At 36.3% G+C, this 13,654-nt stretch overlaps 1 protein-coding gene across 3 annotated transcripts in view; it reads right to left on the bottom strand.

Moving 5' to 3' along the window:
- Positions 1-13,654, bottom strand: part of SPSB4 (splA/ryanodine receptor domain and SOCS box containing 4) — a 192,380-nt gene that overhangs the window by 47,593 nt on the left and 131,133 nt on the right. Inside the window, exon 2 of one of the 3 annotated variants that reach the window (XM_083364993.1) lies at positions 1,123-1,186. The exons of the other annotated variants lie outside the window; for them this stretch is intronic. The gene's annotated coding sequence lies outside the window, so the exon portion shown is untranslated. The remainder of the gene's footprint in view (positions 1-1,122; positions 1,187-13,654) is intronic. 3 annotated transcript variants of the gene reach the window in all.

Here is a 13,654-nt window from a genome sequence, read left to right as displayed (position 1 = left end):
TAGAAGCAAAGCTATTAAAAAGTATTGTTGCTATATTGAACAACTTATTCCATTATATCACATTGGACCTCACCTTTACATATGTTTGGTATAATTCCCTTATCATAGAATTTTCTCCTTAATCAAGCTTTTTAATCATATTACTATAAAAGAAGCATACAATTTCATAACTATATTCTATACAAAGAATAATGTATCATGATTTGTATGGAAGAGCTGTTCTGCAAGTAAAATACTCTGATTAGAACTACAAAATACACTATTCAGATGAACGTTTCTAGACTCCAGATAATGTATATTTTTACAGGTAGTCCTTGAATTATGATGTTAATTGGAACTGGAATTTCCATCACTAAGCAATGCTGTTGTTAGACAAAAAAAATCACACATTCGCATTGCTTAGTAATGGCAATTCCAATATTCCACTGTGCTGTTATTAACTGAATCCTGCCAGTAGTTAGGTGAGGACTCAGCCCAAGCTAGGTCATTTTTGACTTTGTTTCTTTCAGCCCCAAGCTTCAGTATGATAAGGGATCTCACCACCACCATCTGCCTATCTCCTCTCTATCTTTGTCCATTGGTTGCCCTTCACAGAGGTACTCTTCAGCAGCAATGGTGGCAGTTAGCATGTTCTGTTCTTGTGATGCTTCAGAAGGCCTCAGAACATATTTGACGGCTTTCCAAACATCCTGAGAATGGAGCATAGTATTTGCTGAATGGAAGGTGCACCATTTCTTGTGTTGCTTCAGAAGATCTTAGCTATGTAGGCAGAGGTCCTCAACCTTTTGAGCACCAGCGACTGGTTTCATGGAGAGATGTTTTTCTGCAGACCGGAGGGGGCATGGTTTCATGTACTGCCTGCATCCCACAGATGGGGCTTTGCTTGTTTGCACGGGCCGGTTTCTGGCATGCCGCGGGTCGGTGTCAGTCCACGGATTGAGGGTTGGGGACCCCTGATGTAAGGTGTCCAAAAAGAGCAGAGATGGGAGAAGAGCTAGGTGGGTTTGTGGGAATTGAAGGCCTCTGCATTTATAAGTGCAGGCAGACTCTCGAGTTTTCAAATTTTGTTCACGCAACTATGGGGATGCTGCATGCTGGTGCTCAGGAACTAAGTGTACGTACCATTCATTCAGTGCCTCCGTAACTTCAAACACTCAATGATAAATGGTCACAACTCAAGGATTACCTGTACAATAAGAGTAAAACTAATTTATTTCACAAATCTGAGTTTCATATTCAGTTCCATTATGCCTTCCTACTCATATTGTCTCATTAAGGCTATTTAATTACATAATTCAATTATATATTACGTTGTGAGTAAACATTCTCACAAATTGACCTTTAAAAAAAAATAAACATGGTCTTTAAAATTCTCTGAGCTTGATTTTGAATTGCAAACATTACCATACTAGATACTATCATCAATAAAGATGTGGAACAGTAAAGTTTGATGGCTAGCAAATGTTATGTATGTATGTTTATGCTAGGTTATTTGTAAAACCACCTTTTGTCTGTTATTTCTACTTTGCCCACAAGAACTAGCAGAGAGGGCATGTACTGGATCCCATTATTAAACAGTCATCCTATTGGAACCAAGAGTTGTGCCTTTTATGTGGCAGCACCTACCTTGTGGAACAACACCTCTCCCCCCCCCTCCAAGATACAGATGGTCTTGACTCTGTAAACTTGACTATCTCCCCAGGTATTTGAGCCAAGTTAGGCAAGCTCTGTTATTTATGTGATTTTAGGATTGAAAGGTATCATTTGTGAACATCATGAGCTTTTTAACTGTTTTGCATTTAATTTTTGTACAGCACTCAAAGTCACTGTTGTAAAATGGGTGCATTTGATGGTTGTAGTTTCCCAGGATCATGCAATCACCCTCTGTGACCTTCCCAGCTGACTTCAGAGAAGCGAAGTTAATGAGGGAAGCCAGATTCACTGAACACCATGTGATTCATTAACAACTGCAGTGATATAACAACCTTGGCAAAAAAAGGCTGTAAAATTGGGTGCAACTCACTCAACAATCAACTTGCTTAGTCACAGAAATTCTGATCCCAATTGTGCTTGCAAATCCATCAACCGGTAAAGTTGTGTTATGAAAGTAAATGTTATTTGGAACTAGTACTGGGATGGCAACCTCTAAAAAAGCCCAGGGCTAGACCTTTGAAAAGTTTAAAAAGAAAAAAAAAGAAATAAAACCATCATAGACGAGTGCAGTTGAAAATAATTTCTGTATAGTTGCCAAGAAAACATGTAGTGATCAGTAGCTGAAATCAGCTCAAGGGAGTCTTTATCTTTCTATAAGACTGGAAGCTTACAAAATGGAATAAATATTTTATTTCATAAAAGATGATGGATTTTATTCCATAGAAGATTATACCGTACATTGTAGCAAATACCATCTGGCTAAGAACCTCTGAACAATATTATGTAACCCATATGCTTAAAGTTGTCATAGTGTATTAGGCTAATCTCAAATGAAGCATGGTTTAATCTTACAATCAATATCTCAAGATAATTCGCCTTGCTAAAGAAAGTTGGTAAATGAAAAAAGATAATTGTTAATTATTCTGTCTTTAGTCACCACTGGTGGTTCAAATTGTATGCCTTAAATAGGCTATTTTTAAAACTAAGTCCAAATCCTTATATATTCTCGGCCAACTTGATTGTTATAGTCAAGGATGATAGTAACTGAGATTCAAGATATCTAAATAATGTTATACAAAATGAGGTAATTTAGGATTATTTTCCAAAAACCTGAGAAAATGTGTTCAGTGATTGTGAGGTGAGCAGCATCTACTGTATTTTTTTGCCCTTCTACTCAATTCTCAGAGACTGCCTGGACAAGTTCCTGCAGTTTTGTTAACAATTTTTTTCAGAAGTGGTTTGCCACTATCTCCTTCCTAGAGCTACCTGCAATATCTGGAGCTGAGATAATGAATTCCCCTACATTACATGACAAATTGCTATTTTTAAGATTTCATATCACTAGTTAAGTCATGTCATATCTGAAGGCCTATATCGTTGCTAAAATGTTTTTTAATATTTTTTGCTTAGCTCTTAATGAATTGCTGGAAGAAAAAAATAAGTTATTTAAAGTACCATAGGAGTAAAAATATTTTTGTGGTTTCACATGTATATGTAATAGAAAAAATACTCAGGATAGCAGCTCTGTTTGCCCATAGCAGAGAGAAATCCAAATTGAAGCAGGAAAAGGAGTGTTAGTTTTATTTCCCAGCGTTTTTCATGGAACTGCCAAGATATTAAATAGGCATTATTGTCAGTACCAATAGTGAAACCTTGCAAAAATTAAGTTGGGCAGACAGAATTCCACTATTGAAAATGCACCTGTATCACAAGAACATCAGACACAATACATTGAAAGCCAGTGAGATTATCATGTTTAATTGTGAAGAAAGATACTTTGAAAATAGTGACAAAACTAAAGAGCATCGTGGTGAATTCATATTAAACCAGAGTCAATAATATAGTTCGGTCCTCATCTGCATAGTTGTCCAGGCAGTTTCTGAGAACTGGATCCAAATAAATGGAAGAAAAAAGATTTCATTTTTGGAGAAGGCTTTTTAAATTTGAAAATTCCTTCCATTAGTATCTGTGGCACATTTGTTTTACATTCCAAGTACTATTATAAAAACTTTGTTTTCTTTTTTCAAATACTGTAGCTGCTACTTCTCTACTAGGTGTTGCTGTGGATTTTGCTCTGCTAGTCATAGCTGACTTTAGGGGGAGATGCTTATCTCCATTTCTTTAAGCCATTGAGTTAGCATCGTCCAAAGATGTTTCTGCAGAACGGAACATGGAATGCTGAAGTGGTACCTATTTATCTACTTACATTTCCCACTTAAGTGTTACCTATTTATCAACTTGCATTTACATGCTTTTGAACTACTAGGTTGGCAGGAGCTAAGGCAAGTGATGGGAGCTCACTTTGTCACACAGTGGTAGGGCTCGAACTGCTGGAACATAGACTTTTCTAGCATCATTTAAGCCACTGAAGCACTGTGCCTTTTAGAACAAATTAGCAATTATTGCAAAAATCATTTCCATACATATACATAATCATCCAATATTCCATTTATCAACATGAATACTTATTAGTTTTCCTGCCTATAAGCTTACCTTACAATTATTATTTTTTCTTATCCTGGGTTTAGTATTAAAGTACAATGGCAATATTCTCCTGTCACAATAACTGAATTTATAGTTATTTTACCAATCCTACTCTACAAGCAACTCTAAAAGATTAATATAGGACACCTCTGAGATTTGCACACCTACCAGATGTAACAAATCTGGAGAACACTGCGCCAGCCAACATGGCTTTTTCTATGGACAACTTGCTTTTCATTTGCCACCTTTTTGCTCTACCCAATTCTTCAAAAAATATAAATGAGCCTACATACCGAAAAACCAAACACATGCTATTAGTGCAATATTTTATTTACAAGCATTACTTGAGTCCTGCATAGGTTCCAGAGGCAATTGCAGAAAACAAATAAATAAATATACGTTCATAATCCAATGTCTTCTTTGCTAGTGTACCTATTTGTCCAGTAAAAAAAAAAGAACCTTCCCCCAAAAGGTTGGTGGAAGAGGGTGTCCTGCAGGGATACTTGGAATAACTTGAGTGATGTTTTGTGATTACAGACATTACTTCAAAGTGTTGGGTTGCAAACTTTTGCTGATACAAACAAACTTGTCTGTAACCTGAAATTGGGACAAGCAAGCAAGGGTCTGCCTCTGGTGTGCCGCAGAATATGTGGTGCATTGGAAACCATCTTCCTCTCAACCTCTCCCAATTTCTGGGCCCTTGGAGTTGTGGACAGGTGCAACAGAGTTCTCACCCCACACAGATAGTGCTATTATGGCACATCTAATAGGTCTGGACTGTGGAGGGGAAGAACACAGGAAAAGAAGTTAGGAGAAGATGAGAAGATCTATGGCTAGATGATTATTTTAAAAAGGTAAAATACCTGACATAAGTTTTTTACAAGCTCTTTTTTAAAAAAAATATGGAAAAGCTAGACTAATCCATATAAGGCACAGGTGTCAAACTCATGATGTCACATGATGTGTCACGACGTATCGTGATTTTTCCCCACTGCCGGCAATGGGGTGGGTGCGGTTTTGACATGACGCATCCAGCCTGCGGGCTGGCAATTTGACACCCCTCATATAGGGTAAGAACAAAAGGATTCACCAAATGCTGAATAGAAAACAATGTTGCTAGAGAGATTAAACAAATAAGCAAAGATAAAACCTTCAGGATTTTAAATGTTATTTCTGAATATCAGTTTTCCTTGAACAAACTGGCACACACATGTATGTAATGAATTAATAGTTCTACCAGTTCTATTCTGAAACCAGTCTTGTATAAGAAGCACTTGCGGGAGGCTAGACAGGCATTCATAGCACACCAATTAAATACATTATTAAAATATTTTAGGAGCTGACATTAGGACTGAAGACATCTGGAATTTTAGATGCAGACTGTGAGATGGGGAAAAAAATAATCTTCCTGCTTAAAAAAAGTAAATGTTTTATCTAACATTTATCAGCATATTTTTAAAGTAATGCAGTTAATTAAATGCAAGCATAGAAAATGCCGGAAGGTATATGTAATAATTTTAATTAGACTACTAGGATAATAGTATATGCACCATAATTAAGAGTGCCTTGGACATAGCTACTGTTCTTGGCTGATAAAATGCCATTAGGTCATTATGCTTCAACGGTATATGATTAAGAAGGAAGGAGATGCAGAGAACATAGGATATTTTCCAGTCTAATCAAACCTTTCAGCTTCTTTTACTATTGGTCAACCTAAAGCCTGTTCTCAGTGTTCCAACCTATTCAGCACAAGAGTGACCAATATATTTGCATTACACAGATATTGTGTAACATTAGGGAGAACTATGATTGTATTTTTTAAAAAAAAAGATTAAGGGATTACAGGATACTCCCTTGAGGAAAGACTTTGCTGGCTGAATTTTGAGGAAGCTTTCAGCTAAGTACTTACAATGAGTTTTGATTGGTTTTCCAATGACAAAAGGCAAATACCCCACTGAGAACAAGCATTCTTTACTTTCAAACTTCTACTATTATCTGTTGATTATGCAACAATGCTTTCAACAAAGACTTTGGTGGTAAAGGAAACTGGCAGAGTGAGTATCTCTTTATGCTATGTAGTGACACTGTTGGTGAATTTCAATTATAGGAACATGAATAGAACCTGCCTGAATTCTATATATTTCAGCTGTTGTTTGGGGAATTGCATCTTAGCATAATCTGTCTTAGAAGTTTCAAACCTTTGAATACTTTCCTAAAGCATTATTGTATGGGAGAAAACTTTAACAATCACAACATTAAGAATTATAATTACAGATCATAGTATCTTTCATTCCATTCTGATTTTTTATTGATTGTATTTTTCTCTCAAAAATAACTAATTTATAATCAAGCCAGTTTAAAATTCTAAATGCTATAAGACACAGTTACGATACATATATTTACCCAAACTAATGTTGCCACAAAGTGATAAAATGTACAACAGAAAAGTGAAAACTCTGATAACTACAACTTACAGCATTCCCCAGATATAAAACGGCATAGTATGTTATAATTCAGCAACGTTACCCATCCCTGATTTACAGAATGATAAAATAATCCATTGCAATGTATGGCAGTGAAAGTTGGACCATAAAAAAAGCTGAGCGCCAAAGAATTGAAGCCTTTGAACTATGGTGCTGGAGAAGACTCCTGCGAGTCCCTTGGACTGCAAGGTGATCAAACCGGTCAGTCCTAGAGGAGATCAACCCTGACTGCTCTTTAGAAGGCCAGATCCTGAAGCTAAAACTCAAATACTTTGGCCACCTAATGAGAAGGAAGGACTCACTGGAGAAGAGCCTAATGCTGGGAAAGATTGAGGGCAATAGAAGAAGGGGACGACAGAGAATGAAGTGGCTGGATGGAGTCACTGAAGCAGTAGGCGTGAGCTTAAATGGACTCCAGAAGATGGTAGAGGACAGGAAGGCCTGGAGGAACGTTGTCCATAGGGTCACGATGGGTCGGACACGACTTCGCAGCTAACAACAACAACAAAAAATCCAAATTTCAAAAAGTAATTCAATGGAACTGGAATGTGCAACTTTTGAGGCCAAACCAGAAGAGGCATAGAATTCAGCTTCAATTGGGAACTGCAAGTAAATTGATTATACAGAAACTCTTAAGAGTATTATTGAAAAACAATGTTTTGTTTTGCAAAATAGTATCCTTTCTGGCTATAGCTTTCCTCTTGTTACATATAAAACATACCGTAATATTCTGGATCTTTTCACTGTTACTGGAAAGAAGTACTTATCAAAACAACTCGTACAGAACTTAATGTCATATTATGCATAACCTTCCTTTTAATGAAGCAGAAATAAAATACCAAGAATACCAAGAGTACTGGTAAATAGGAAATTCAGGAATTCTGGTTCAGCTAATTTTGAACACGGTTGCAAGTCTAATTGTGTAAGTTCTGAGGGGTCAAAAGACAAAACAAGCAAGATGGTAAAACACAGCATCATGATGAGAGTTGTGAGTTATGTGTGTGTTCAAAAGAAGTGGGGTTTCCACCACCTGCAAGGGACAAATAAAACAGGACAAGCCATTGCTCATTGTGTTGCAAATTTGGCTTACTTTATAGTCTGTCATGATGTTTGTTGCACATACCTAAGAGACAATGCTTGTATTGCAAGAGTCATTCTGACAAAACTACTTGAATTTTTGATGCTTCTATTTATTTTTTATATATTCATCATATTTCAATACCAGCCATCTCCCCTAAGTGACTCTATTAATGGATCTGGACAGTTTTGGAGGATTGGCAGTTGGCATAGTTAGGAAAACACTTTAAAAAGTGCTTGGCTGCTACACACTGCAAAATTCCAGACTCCTATGAATCCACTACCAAATGACTGCACAGCTTGCTGGATGCACTCATATTTACTTTTAAAGCATTCAATGGCTATAGAAATGACTATTTAGAAGGCTGCCTCTCCCATAATATTGTTTGATGGGAGCTAAATTTAAATGAGAGCATAGAATCATCAAATAAAACAGCAGAATGGGCTATCTAGACCACTAAACCCAATCTGTGCAGGAATATAAAGATATTTGAGATAGCTGTCTTGCTTTTATTTTAACATATTACTTAGTGTGCAGAGAATGGCCTTCTTTTGTACTGCTCCCACACTGTGGAATGCACATTTTCTGGAACTGTTTTTGTCTATCGCTATCTTGGTGTTTAGAAAATACACAAAGATACCTGGTTCTGCTTAAGTTAATTTTAGTATCCAATTTAATGTATGTTTTATTGTCAAATACTTGTTTGACTGAAAAAGCAAGAGTATAAACTGAATAAGGAAAACTAAATAAGCGAAGAAACCATAATTTGCAACAAAGCAACATATCAAATACAGTTTTTAGTGCAGGGAAATGAAACTCTTCAGATAAAACAGGCTAGATGAAAACTAAATTTACAGTTTGACAGGCAAAAGGTCTTTCTTTTATCATCTTTGGCAGCAGGAAGCAAATTTAGAGGGTTTTTTGTGGGGAGTGAAATTTATTTATATTCTCCCATTTCTCCAAGTAATTCTGAATGATATACTCAGTTCTAATTATTGTAAAAGGGACACGGTGGCTCAGTGGGTTAGGACACTGAGCCTGTCGATCAGAAGGTCGGCAGTTCGGTGGGTTGAATCCCGAGTGCCGCGTAACAGAGTGAGCGCCTGTTACTCATCCCAGCTTCTGCCAACCTAGCAGTTTGAAAGCACGTAAAAATGCAAGTAGAAAAATAGGGACCACTACAGTGGGAAGGTAACAGTGTTCTGTGCACCTTTGGCATCCAGTCATGCCAGCCACATGACCACGGAGACGTCCTCGAACAAGCGCTGGCTCTTCGGCTTTGAAACGGAGATGAGCACCGGCCCCTAGAGTCAGAAACGACTAGCTTGCATGTGTGGGGGAACCTTTACCTTTACTTATTGTAAACATTACATTTACCAGAAGCTAACTGGTTCAAATGTCATTAGGTCAATCATGGTTTAAAGAAAATACGATTTAGTCAGGCTGATTGAGACAGTGTCAGTACTAGCATAAAAAGACCATATTTAAGTTCCTGTTCCACAATACTGTAAGGATATTACATTTGAAGTAAAAACAATCAGTGGTGCAAAGACTTCACAGCTAAACATTAAGGGTATGCACACTTCAAAAATGATTTGGAAGAAACGCTTTAGAACATTTTAGAATAACTGCATCAGATCATTGTTTAGGCTGTGGTTCTTCCTCTTTTCTCCCTATGCTATTCTTACAGACCATTACAGAAGTAGACGAAGTTAGATAGATATAGAAATCTGTCCTAATAATATTGTTACATATGCAAAAATGAGATATAAATTAATAAATTAGAACATATCCAGCTAAAAGGGACTAATGAGCTGAGGTAAAAGAGGAGAGATTGTTTGAGAGTTTGGATATGTTTAGCCTGGATAAAACTATTGGAAGGCAACATCGTTGTCTTCAAATATCTAAAAGGCTATCATGGAAAAGATAAGGAGAATGGTCCAGAAGAGAGAACAAAAAGGAGTTTAAAAGACACTTAGATATTGGGGAAAATATATTTTGTTGAATATATTCTGTTGAAATACTGTTCAACAATAGAATTAATTGCCTTGAGATACGGTCAGCGTATCTCAACAGAAACCAGATGACTTTCTGCAGGGATGTGTAATTACTTGATTTCTAGGTTGGGCAGGGGTTATGCCTAGTTCAGGATTCCCAACCCACAGGACACGACCCAGTACCAGGACGCACTCCATTGGGAAACAGGCAGCGGAAACAATAAGGTGTTTGTGAAGCTCCACTTGCATGAGCAGAGGAAAAACATCCATGCACGCAGCTCCATTTGAGCAATTGGTGGGCACATGTGCCCACCGCTCACACCAAACCACCCCTCCCCCCAGTCTGCAAAGCTGGAAAGGTTGGGGAACTCTGGGCTGGTTCACAGCCAACACCCATTATAATTCTTTCATTCTATGAACATTTTATAAAAATGAACACTTTTAAAAAAGATTCCAGAAAAAAAAACTGTATTTATCCTACTATATCTGGGCTTCAAAAGCCAGAATGAACAATGCAGCAAAAATGATACATTTTTGCATCTTTTTGTTGTCACCTCATAATCACCAAGATTATGAGCCTTACAATTCTTCTTGATAGCTATATGAAATGCTTCTGTAATTTAAGAATAAAATGTGTGGAAATGATATCCATCAAACTTTCAATTTCATACATAATGGTTTTATTTCACCATGAAATAGATAGATATCATTTGATGATCTGGAACATTTAAATATCTGACTAGGCTACAGATTTCTGTTAGATATTATAGCCTTTTAGCCAAATACTGTAAGAAAAGACTTGAGAAAGTAAAAACAAACTACAATGAGATGAATTTCAATCAGTGTATTAACAATCAAATCTTATCTACATTTATGAACTCTACAAATATTTTGTACTTTCCTATTCTCTGCTCTCAGTTAAAATTGTGCAAGAAATACAATCTATCAAAATCTGGAACCTTACATAACTAGTAGTAAACTCCCTAAATTTAACATGTCTTAATTCTGAAGAGGAAAATACAATATTTAATTGCCAGGGTTTAACACAATCAACTGTCTCCTACTGGATCAAGTTTTGCAAAACATAGATATGTTGCTTGATGCAATTTTCAAAAGATATGGAACTACCCTCATGAAATAAGTGCTTTGTTTTACTATGTGAGAAAGGAAAGCAGAGGGGATTTCAAGCTTCTGAATAAATATTAAGTTGCAATCTGCTTTCTGTAAGACTGGTGGGGGGGAAACATTAGTATCAAACTAGATTGATTCAAGCTTTCTGAGTTAGAATGGGCTTTCTATTTTAGTGGCTAAAGATCAGCCTGTGATAAAGATAGAAATAATTTAGAAATAATCAGTGATTAGATTAACTAAAATAATTACATTACATTTAATTAATTAGGTTAATTTGTGATTAAATCCAATAATTGAATCTAAGATTTCTATTTCGATTGGTTATAAAAAGACGTACTTCAAGTGCAGTGTCATTTCTTGATTTTCTTCCAGACAATGTTCTAGAATTCATTGAGCTGGCAACTGATCCTCATCAGAAAATGTTAGTTCATTTATAGCACTGAGGTCTCTGGGCTTCATACTGCTCTCAATTCTTGAGGTTCTTGATTAGATTTTTCAAAATGGACATTATATTCTGTACTAAATTCCATCTACTTTAGGGAAGGAAAAAACTCACTATACTCACAGTAACTACTGCAGTAATAGGAATAAACAAGGTCTATTATCACAGAAAAAAGGAGCAGAATTAATAAGGATGTACTGTACAGGTTACATATAGGGGGACTTTCTGACATTAAGAGCTATTTGGCAATGGACCATGGAACAGACCACCACATGAAGTGATGAATTTTTGAGGGGCTGCCACAAAGAAGAGGGGATCACGTTATTCTCCAAAGCACCAGAGGGCAGGACAAGAAACAGTGGTTGGAAACTGATCAAAGAAAGAAGCAACCTGGAATTAAGGAGAAGCTTCCTGACAATGAGGACAATTACTCAGTGGAACAGCTTACCCCCAGAAATCGTGGGCGCTCCATCACTGGAGATTTTTAAGATGAGGCTAGAAACAGTCATTTAAATATGAGCCAGCAGTGTGCTGCAGCTGCCAAAAAAGTCAACATAGTGCTAGGCTGCATTAACAGAGGGTCAGAATCAAGATCATGTGAACTTGGAATACTGCATCCAGTTTTGGTCACCACAATATAAAAAAGATGACAAGACTCTAGAAAGAGTACAGAGAAGAGCAACAAAGATGATTACTAAAACATATAAGGAACGGTTGCTGGAATTGGGTATGTCTAGTTTAATGAAGAGAAGGATGAGGGGTGACATGATAGCAGTGTTCCAATATCTCATTTCGTGTTTTTCATATTTTATTCTTATATACTGTACCTGTTTCATTCTACTTGGGAGCAGAAATAATTGTTTATTTGTTGTGTTGTGTGCTGCCCAGAGTTACACTGTTTGAGTTGGGTGCCTAATAAATCTAGTTAATATTGACATAAATGAATATGTTCATTTATATATTTTTAATGAACTATATTTAATAAAAACATGGCTTAACATCTTCATGCTGAGAGTGACGGGAGTGTAGTCCACCATATCTGGAGACTACCATATTGAGGAAGGCCGTATTAATTAAAGGACACTGATTAGATTTTTATATTATGCTAAGCTATGATTTATTTTAACTTCCACACTAGAAACTTAAGCTACAAATTAACAGATGTTACATAAAGCTAAAACTTTTGACTTAACAGGTAAATTGATTCAGACTTGCATATGCTCAATGCATTTTGTATTTATCATTAATTTTTGAGTAGTTTAAACTGTACTACAATTTTATTGATTTATGTGGGTTTTAATATTAGGAAGAAATTGACTTTTTGTCTAACTTGAACTAAAATACATAGATTATACATTCTGAACTTGCACCAACAAAAACTTGAAACTACAATTTACCAAAGTCTTTCTCAGCAAGGAACTTTCCCAACACCTGAATTTCAAGCTGCATAGTCTTAAATCCAGGAAGGATACTGGCAATAACACATGAACAATTTGTCCAACATATCTGGACAACACGTCTGGGAATGGCGATTCACCGTATAGCAGTATCTTGTAGTAAGAATTGTAGTGATTATGCCTGGTGGGATACATCATTTTTTTCTATCTCCGATTGGAATTTCACTCTACATCTGGAACCCATTAACAAAGGACTGTACGGATAAAGGTAATGACCAACTTTAATTGTAATGGTCACTTTATCTCATATGGACAAAGCACAGTCTAGCTGAAAGGTGATGTCATTATGATGCACTTGCCCCATACATAGAAACTCATACATAGTATTTAAATAGTCTGTTTTACGCTAAATTTTCTAGCTTATCAATAAACATGCATTCTTTCTTTTTCCCTGTTCTAGATTAAAATAAGAATGGAGAATTAGTGTACCTTTTCACTGCAATCCTGTGGGTTTTATCTATTTTCTCCCTAGGACAGAAATAAATATTTTTCCCATACTAGGTAGACAGACAAATACACACTAATATGAAAGACAGTTTTGATTCTACAGATGAGAATGACTTCAAATGCTCACAAAAATACAAAAACAGGGAAGTGCTGGCCATATATTCTGGGAACAGACTGTTTACCTTGGAATAATCTTAGCAAACCAACACCAAGAAAAGCAGCAGATGTACATGATTGAACTAGAGGACAAGGAGCAGTGTAAGATGGAACAGGGAGATCTATGAGACAGAAATCATGTTCAAATGTACTGTAAAGACCATATTGATGAATGAAGCTGCTAATCCTACATTAACCAAAGGTGATAGGAATATGTATACATATAATATAATAAATATACTTTTAAATATGTCAATGAACAAAGGCATCTTCAACCTGGTATTAATAGTTACTGGATTAATTATGTACAATGAGGTCAGCATAAC

Source organism: Vipera ursinii (genome assembly GCF_947247035.1).
Source record: "Vipera ursinii genome assembly, chromosome: 5".
In the NCBI taxonomy this organism is placed as follows: domain Eukaryota; kingdom Metazoa; phylum Chordata; class Lepidosauria; order Squamata; family Viperidae; genus Vipera; species Vipera ursinii.
Note: the sequence above shows the minus strand (reverse complement) of the source record. Positions and strands in the feature narration are given on the sequence as shown.